General features: G+C 44.3%; 1 protein-coding gene across 3 annotated transcripts in view; it reads right to left on the bottom strand.

Annotated features, from left to right (window-relative positions):
- bmpr1aa (bone morphogenetic protein receptor, type IAa) overlaps positions 1 to 7,975 on the bottom strand; it is a 40,604-nt gene extending 32,629 nt beyond the window's left edge. For all 3 annotated transcript variants that reach the window (XM_013913470.1, XM_005743558.2, XM_005743557.2), the window contains exon 1: positions 7,705 to 7,975. The gene's annotated coding sequence lies outside the window, so the exon portion shown is untranslated. The remainder of the gene's footprint in view (positions 1 to 7,704) is intronic.
- Between the last annotated feature and the right edge of the window lie 1,690 nt (positions 7,976 to 9,665).

Below are 9,665 nucleotides of genomic sequence, written 5' to 3'. Positions count from 1 at the left end.
ACATATCGTGATATGAAAAAATCTCATATCGCCCAGCTCTAATTTCACCTAGAAAAATCTCCAACCAAACTTTTATTATATATATTCCTTAAACAGTATTCATTATAAATCAGCCCGAGCCCTCCTCGGTATCCAAGCAGCCCATCAGGGGTCCTCGGCCCACACTTTGGGTCACCATGTTAGAAAAAGTAACGCATGGACACAAACTGATTCATCTACACCCGAGTGACCTCTGCCACAAATCCAGGAGAAGGAAAAACGCTCAGGAGGAGGACATGAAATCTCTCTGCAGGGACGGAGGTGAAGAATCGTCCCTCTGTGCGCTCAGCTCCCATTTACTGCCTTTATTTATCTGCACAGAGGCTGGCCGCATGGAGGGGGAGGGGGGGAGGAGGAGGAGGGTGGATTGCATGTTTTCCTCCCTGGCTCAGCCACTCTGTCTCCAGGCTGCTGGGGGGAGAGGAGGAGGAGGGAGGCGAGGCAGACAGAAGGGAGCGCTGGAGATGTGAAACCCGATCTCCTTTCCTCCTTCCTACCTTCATCCCTCCTCCTCTTCCTCCTACAGCAATGCCACCTCGCCAGAGAGCCTCCGAGTAATCTGATCCCCAGCCTGCCAGACTGGAAACCCACTCCGAGAAAAGGATGGAGGGAGGGAAGGAGGAGGAAAAGGAGAGGTGGAAATAGAGCAGAGGAAAAGGGAGAGATCCCCGAGCTCAACCTCCGAGGGTGGAAAGTCTCCCAGGAGAGGGAAAACTGAGACGGAGCGCCGGGAAGGAGGAGAAACAGATGGGGGGGGGGGAGCTCAGTGAGTTTGTAAAGCAGCTTTTAATAACAGAGCTGGGCCCGAAAAGGAGCCTGAACAACCAGAAGACTGCTTTCAGCTCTCCTGTGTGCTCGCTGCTCACCATCAGCCTGCCTCAGTGTTTAAGGTTATCGTGGAGAAATAACGCCAGCACCAGACAAACACCCCGAGCATCAAAACGACAAACTGAGCATGAAAACCCTAAATCAGACGCCGCGAGCGTGTCGCACAGCAGCACGCCAACTTTAACAGAACATCTGATTCCAGCAGCGAGCTGGGCCGTGAGTTTTAAGGCCCCACCCACCACCGACCGCGTCACCTGACGTTGTAAAGCCAGCGGCTAGCTGCCGTGTCACGATGATTCACAAATAATGAATCATTAACAAATCGCCTACAGTTTCTGCAGCCGCCTGCGCCTGATATTAATAATTTGTGTTCTCGTTTATACTTTCTTCTGTTGGGCGACTGCACGGATGTGAAACAGCGACACACGTCGCCAGCGTTTCCTCTGACCACCTCGTGGCTCACACCGCTCAGAGTCCCGGATCTTCTGTTATTCCAGTTTTATCCACAAAAACAATCAGACAGGCCAGAGCTGCCTGTTAGTCCACACACTGCTGCTAAAAATAATGGTTTGACTTTTGAACATTGAAGCTGGCAAACATGTGATGAGACTGTTGTCTACTGGTGGTGGTCAGAGGGCCCGGCCTCTGTCAGTGCGCCCCAGGGTGGCTGTGGCTACACTGTAGCTGCCATCACCAGTGTGTGAATGTGTGCGTGACTGGATGTGTAAAGCGCTTTGGGGTCTTTAGGGACTAGTAAAGCTATACAAATACAGGCCATTTACCAAGAGCTGTTTACGACATCTTAAAAAGCCTCACAGACGTGTTTCAGATGAGGAGAAAAGTTTCTGCTGTTCATTTTTTTTTTTCATCCATTATCTAATCCTATTTAATAACAGACAAACCAGCAAAGTAACGCGTTCTTCCACCCGAGCCACACGGCGAGTCTGAGTTTTAAAATTCAAATACAAGGACAGGGCTTATCTGTGGGACAACAAACTTCAAAAGTCAGATTTATCTCCATCATCTTCTTTTCTTTATAGTTTGAACACAAAATTCCCACAAACACAGTCTGACGTGTGTGCAGGGATGGCATTTTCCTGTATCACAGACGCAAACTGGGATTTTTTAGCCATACCACATCAACCACCATCACAGCTACGGCCTGTCTCCAGGGTGATTCACCTCCTCTGGTTTTCTTTCTGAGCGCCTGAGAAGACATAACCGAGGGCGCGGTGACTCACGCTGCGGTCACGACGATATACCTGCTGCTCGGTCCGTGGCTTTTTGTCAGACCCGGGGACCACGAGTAGCCGTTTCCCACGTTGAGCAGTTTCAAAAATGGTGGTTTTGATTTTCGTGATTTAGACATGCTCGTGACTCATCGAGTGACGCCACTGACCAGCCAATCGATGGCATGCAGCCTGACAACGTCACATTTTAATATCTGTACGAATCGCTTTGGGACCCCTGGCGAGCAGGTACTATGACCTAATGGAAAACCCTGAAAACCGCGGGGAGTCGATCCGAGCAGGTACGAATGGGAACGGGGCTCAAGTGTAGTGGTGCAGGCCGGGAACAGAGACGGGAGCAAGCTCGTGGGGGAAAGAGAGGAAATGAGTGAAAACGTCAAACGAGCACGTGGCTGCATTTCAGTGATACTCAGACTGCAGAGCTGAGCAATGACAACATCAGCAGCTGGATAAAGGTTTCCAACTGGTCCTTCAACGTGTTCTCCATAGTAGCAGAAATGCATAAAAATGAGGCTTTTATGAAAACACTGAATAAAAATGACTTCTTGAAAGACAATAAATGTACAGTTCAGTATACGAAGTGTGTTTGACTGGCAGAGATGAGCCATGGCTGAACGGGACTCACAGGCCTGAGTGTGCACTTCAGAATTATTCAATGTTTTAAGTTCAGCTAAAGTCAGTTTTATTTGCAAAGGACCAACTTACAAGAAACAGTCACATTTAAGGTGTTTTATACTGTAAACACTGACAGCCCAACAATCAGACGACCTCCTGTGAGCAAACACTTGGTAACAGTGGGAAGGAAGACCTCCCTCAGGCTGCGTCCACACTGGCCCAGATAGATTTGAAAATGGCGTTTTCGTCTGAAAACGCTCCGCGTCCACACTAGCGTGTTCAGTTGTTTTCACAGAGTTGTGCGTCCACACTGAAATGGCCTAAAACGCTTACGTTCCAGTGCTGCACATGTGTGAAGCGCGAGAAGATTCGCCCTGCCTCATTTCTGTCTGCCGCTTATTTACTTCCGTCTCTTTGAAACGTGGCGGCAGAATGTTGAGGAAAAGCACCGAGTTTGTTAAATGGACTCACAATGAGGTGGAGTCGTTGCTGCGAGTAACACAAAAGTACAAAGTTGCAAAAGCGAGTGAGAGTTAGAAAAAAGAAGAAAGCTCTGGAGCAGACTGATATGAAGTCTCCGTTTTCTCTGTCCACACTGCGACGCATGAGCACCTTCTTCAAATGTATTCGTTTTCGAGAGCGTTTTCAAAACGCTGTTTTTTCCTTCGGGGAAAACGCCGTGTCAGTGTGGACGGGCGGCCAAAACGGAGAGAAAACAGTGCGTTTTCAAACAAAGACACATTAGTGTGGACGTAGCCTCAGGCTCAGGAAGGGGAGGCCATCTCAGACTGCTTGGAGGTTGGGAAGGTTGTGTGACCTGGACCCCATTCACAAAAGAGCTCACTAATGCCCCCTCCCCTTTTGTTTAGATAAAAAGTCAAACTTTCAAAATAAGAGCGTGAGGCTTGTCCGTGATTAAACGGACGACTGTTTGAAGATGACAAACACACCTTTGCACACTTGGCTAAGAAAATGTAATCTGTGGCTGCACAAGGACACAGGGTTCAGCTACCCTGCAAGACTCCATTAGCATTAACTGGTGTTTTTCTGTACACTGGTCTGGTCCCAGTGCAGAGGACTGGTGTCATTTTATAAGTATAGATCATTTAATTATGGGATAACAGAAGAAATCACAAATCCCTGGGAACGTCTTTAGGTTTCAAGAAGACAAAAAGAATTAAAAAACAAAACAAAAACAACTTTCACTTGAAACTTTAAAGAGTTTTTTATGTTTCTTTTTGTTTTAAACTATAAACATGACTCAAAAAATAAAGATTCAGTGGTTTTATGACACAAAGAGGAGGAGGTGGTGGAGGAGGAGGCGACTGCCAGTCTTATCTTTTTCAGACCCCCCCCCTTCTCTCTCTCTCTCTGTTTCTCTTGTTGTGGCCTCGCTCACTCGCCTGCTGTCAGTGTTATTTCGGTTACAGCGATCTGGGCTTGGCTGAAGAATGTACAGCTGCCTGACATACGGATAATACTAGATTTTAATTTCTAACACCCCCTCTCTGCCCTGCCGTGTGCCTCTGCTCCCTATCAGGGAGGAGGAAGAGGAGGCGGCCTGCAAAGGTAGAGGCTGTGAGAGCAACAACGACATCGATGCTTTCTGTAGACCTTTTTAAAATACAGGAAACTTAAATGATGCTTTATATTTATTATAACAGAGTACATGAGGCTGCAGGCAGGAAAAGGAACCTGAAGACATCATTTGGTGGTTTCAGCCGTTTACACTGTGGAGGTTTGGATGCGTGCACAGACTGTCTGGTTTCTGTTTGTTAGCATCTCAAAGCTAACTACTCAACAGACCACAGACGGACATCCAGCTTAGACACCCTTAGACTTTAAACACAACACTCTTTAAAGACTTTGGATGCACTAAACAGAACTCAGACACAGTTAAAGCTTCTAAACATGTTAAAAACCCCTACAAGGCTATATACACCTTTACAGATTCTACAGGCTTTTAAAAATACTCAAACAGGCATTAAACAATATTAAAAGATTCTGTACCATTAACAGAGTTAAAGACGCAGCAAAAGACAAAACAAAGAAGACGACCCAGAGGGTTGGCATCTACTTTCGGCAACATTTCTAAAGCTTCTTCTTCCTGATTGTCACTGAAGACCTTTTAATGACCCATATGCAGGAGGCAGATAAATGCCAGCAGCCAGGTCTCACAGGGGCAGCCAAACAGGTTTTCCTCCTCTCCTCAGCAGCCATTAAAAGACGCCACCTAAAGCGATGCGGGTCAAAAATGTTTATCTGAGGCCCATTCGAGGCATCAGCAGTCGGCTTACAGTGAAAATAATATGCGTGTTATTATCCCTGCATCCATATTCAGTAAGCAAACATGCAAACAACCAGGAAATCAGCACTAAACACCCAAATACTCGTGTATTTTGCAGGTTTAAGCCTGTTTTTAAGTCACTTGGATTAAGAAAGAGCCTGCATCTGTTACTCTGTTTGGGACCTCACTTCTCTGGTTCTGTTAGCTGCTAAAGGTTGTGGTCTAATAATCAAACAAACAGACGGTCGTTAGCATGTACGAGGATCGCTTCATGCAGGATTTTACTGCAACCATCCCAACACGCTGCAGTTCTCATGCCACAAACTCTTCAGGCGATGTTCGACCATGTGCCTCTATAATCATATCATCAGCACCAACGCTGGTATAAAACTTGGACTGATATTATAGCGTCATGTTGTCATGTTTAAGTTCCCTAATGTGTGCAACAGCAAGACAAGCCCAGACATGTCTGAGAGCGAGAGCAGCCTGTGATGATGATGATTTAATACCTAAAGCAGGAGCTACTTCAACACCCAGCACACACCATCGAGCAGATGCTGCAGATCACATGTAAACACATGTAAACTCCAGTGCTAACGCCTCGTCACTGTCTGTAAAGTCGCTGCTTTTACATTTACAGACGCTGCTGCAGAGATGCAAGCATCACTGGTAGGATGATCCCAAATGTTCTAGAAATATTGTGACATAACTCATATCGCCCACTCCTGCTGTAAATTAAACTAATGTTTGGCAATTTCATGTCATTCACCCACACAAGGCGGGCAGTTCGGGCTTCAGTGTTTTCCCTGCACATCTGGACTCGCTCTGCCTCCAGAGCCAAAAACGCTTCAACAGTTATTTTTACATTTCACACTAACGTCTGACACAACGACTCTGAAAACCTCACATCACATTTCATCTTAAGGGAATTCTAAGGACTCTAAAGACCACTTGGATTAAATTATTATTGTTGTGACGTTAAATCTCCTCTTTATTATTTCTGCATTGGTCATCAATGATCAAACACGACAGGGGTGAGTAAACGCACATATGAGCTGAACATGACAGAGCATCGTTAAAGAGCTCACACACCGTTTTTACTGAATAAAACAAACTGGTCCAGGTAACTGTGCTCGCTTTTACCCACATACTTCTCCTACAGTGTCGGCCTCGTGTTTGAGATTTTCATATGAGCAAACACCCTGAGAGTCTGTGCTGCAACGAAACCTGGAGGACGTCTACTGAATCAAGGCCACAGATGAATGTGCCTCATGATTGGGCTGTTCCAGTAATGGTTTTATATACAGGTGATTAAACTGTTCCCAGTATGAGCTGCCAGATGTGGTTGAATGTTAGATCCTGCAGTTTAACAGAAACCGCGAGTTAAAAATCAAGCCCCCCCCCAAATGTAAAATGAGTTTGACACACCTGGATTAGAGGACGGCTTCACTGTTTCACACAGTGCTGGGCAGGTGGATGTGCAGGTGTTTAGTTTTTTATTAGACAAAGGTGTGAATGACATCACATTAAAGGTGCTCAGGAATCAGCTGCCTCTCCGGGAACTCTTTCATGCTGCTGTTGCACTACAGCAGCACTTTTTTAAGCTGATTTAAAATCTGTGATGTCTGATAAACAGATTATTGGAAAGATTACTCCCATGTCCGCGCATTTTAAAAATAGGAAATGGCCTTAGTTTAAATTTAAAGTATTTTAAACAAGTACTTTAAGATTTTTTTAAGGAGGTACAAGAAAATAAAAGTGACTCTTTCATGCTGCCTTATAAAACCTCTCAGATTGCAAAGACATAAAAGCCGCGATAGTTAATCGATTAGTCGATCAGTGAACTGTATTGATTATGAGCTGCAGACACGTGAACGATTAAAAGCGAGAAACATGGCGGAATAAACAAGAGACAGAACTAAGATCAAAACCACCTTAAAACACGCCGAAGCAGCCTGGAAACCTGGAGCTCACAGGTGGCTTTACCTGACTGCTCAGGTGGGTCAAAAATCAGAGTTTAAAGCAGGTAAACATACAGAAACACGGCTGCCCAGCCCACGATGCTAACCAGGTTAACAACACTGAAGGTCAGCAACGAAAAGCGCCGTAAAAAAACTTTGACAACAAACTTTAACCAGTTTTTCTTCTTCGTTTCAGCACCTTAAACCCGCTCAGAGCTAACTCGGAGCTAGCAGCGCTAACAGGAATGCGGCTAACCGAGCTGGAAACAAATTCTCCCGAAACAAACTTCACCAAACGCCCCCGAAAACACCCCTACACCCCAAAATAGTCCGAATCTAGGGTTTAAATAAAGCCCCTGTGAGTTTTAAGCGATAATCTGTCACTTTTTAAATCAAAAACGAGCCAAATTTCTGCTGCAGCAAAACTACAGCCAACTTTTTTTTTCCACGACAGCAGTTAGAGAAGGAGGGGATGCGTCTATCTGCTGGCACAGAAATAAAATCTGTACACGGATAAATTTTAATTCTCATTTTTAACTTACATCCACAGTTAAACACACTAAAATTATTTTACACCCACACACACACACACGGGTCTACTTAAAGCTGCTTCACTGAAAAATAAAAATCCTAAGGGAGTGCGTGTGCTCCAGTAAATAGACGACGCTCAGAAGTCGGGCTCAGATCCGCCGTCTGGACTGAAGTTTGGGATCGTTTGACTCACCTTTCTTCCTGTGTCTTTACTGTCTCCTGGATGTTCGAACCTTTTCCCCCCGCGTTACTTCATCCTGTAAGTCCGGTTCGAGCTCGCGCCAGCCTCCGTTATCCCGCACGGAAATCTATATTTCCAGACGTTTTTCGTTGGCGTCCCCCGCTCCGTGCGCTCCGCTCGCCTCTGCGGGTTTGCGCTGCTGTTGGACAGAAAAGCAAATACCAGGCAGAGATCGTCTCCTGATCTCGCGATGACTCACTGTGCAGCACAAAACACCCAGCCGAACTTCCGGTCGGAACGAGGGGTGTGTGGAAAATTTGCACGCGCTCACTGTTTCACCTCTCAGGTAACTTCAGAGGACCTGAGGTTTTGAGTGGCCCAGGTGTGAGGCTCTCGCGTTCTCCTATTTTCACTCCTTAAAAAACCCCAAACAATTATTTTTCTATTTTCTTCCTTTTTCTCTTTGTCCAACATTATTTGCATCCTGTGTACCTGAATGACCTGCAAGTTAGAACATGTGTGTAGTATGAAGGATTCATTAACAAGTGCAATGTTATGCGTGCAATTGAACTGAATTTGCTGGAGGAACCCACCCGATGGATTAATAAAGTTTTATCCAATCCAATCTAATCCAGTACTAGGAAGTGTATTACCACCCTCACTATGATTGCTACATTCCTTCCTTTATTTCTATTTTCCTTTTTTATTTGCTTTGTCTATATCTTGTAAAAAGTGTAACTTGACCTGGAGGGCTCTGCACAATAATTCCAGTGTGCATGGACTGTTGGTCCTGTGCGCAAATTGCAAATAAAAACCTTCAATCTAGAAATAGAATTACCTGGTCCTGATCATCAGAATCAGAAGACTTTATTTATCCCCAAGGGGCCAATTAACCAACAACAGAGCAGCACAACGCTGAAGACAAGGACAATAAGAAGAGGCAAAAGGAGTGAGATAATAAATAAATAAAAGTATATGGACAAATAAATGAGTGCCTCAGTGGTTGTGATTTGGCTTATCTTAATGAACTATGACATAAATCATCACGTTCGTTATGACTATAAAGAACTGTCTTCTTTTGGTATTTTCGGGGGCAAAGGAAACACATGTTGTAAAATCTCATTCTAATTATTTCAGTCTCAATGATTCAGCAAAATAAAAAATAAAGAAAGTATAAATGCTGAGCTTCACCATTGCAAATAATAATAATAATACTATTATATGAGGTATATGTAATACTGATTCAAATGCTAATTTAAAACAATAAATAAAATGTTATTAATTCAAAACATGGTATTTGATGATACAAATGTATGTTTGGGCTTCCTGTCGGTTCTAAAAGCTGAGCGACATATTTTCTTTTTCTATCTTTACAAAAACACATAAATACACAATCCTCCGAGTCAGCATCGTATCTGAGGTTTTTTTTTTATACATCTGGAAAGTTGATTTAAAAATAATTTATAAACTTACTTTATATTTTTAGCCACTGGCAATCTGGGGCTTTAACAAAAATAACTGCCTAGAAAGTCAGTGATGTAGTCTAAGAGCTGTTTTTGGTGGCAGAGTGAGATCTCTTCCCTTCTTCACTCCTCTCTGAGTCCAATCTCTGCTGCTCAAAAACCCGCAGGCTTTTATTTTGAAATGCAATCAGGAGAGGGTACTAGCTCCATCTGGTGGCTCCAAAACGAACAGCATTATCATCGCTCAACAAGAACGACGATCGTTATCATGATGACGATGGTCAGACGATGAGGATGATGATGAGTATGATGTGTGGGTGTGACAGTCATGTTTTTCGTTTGGAGTTACAGAAAACTGATGACAGATACAAATGAAAGAGATTCGTTTCTCTGAATATTTGCTGCCTCCAAGCCATCAACGTGTCTTTTAGACCCCATTCCTACAAAACTGCTCAAAGAAGTCCTGCCATTAATTAATTCTTCGATCTTAAATATGATCAACCTATCTCT

The sequence above is a fragment of the Pundamilia nyererei genome, unplaced genomic scaffold (assembly GCF_000239375.1).
Source record: "Pundamilia nyererei isolate P.nyererei 1_Seehausen unplaced genomic scaffold, PunNye1.0 scaffold00133, whole genome shotgun sequence".
Taxonomy (NCBI): domain Eukaryota; kingdom Metazoa; phylum Chordata; class Actinopteri; order Cichliformes; family Cichlidae; genus Pundamilia; species Pundamilia nyererei.
The sequence above is the reverse complement of the archived record's forward strand: the minus strand, read 5'-3'. Positions and strand labels throughout refer to the sequence as shown.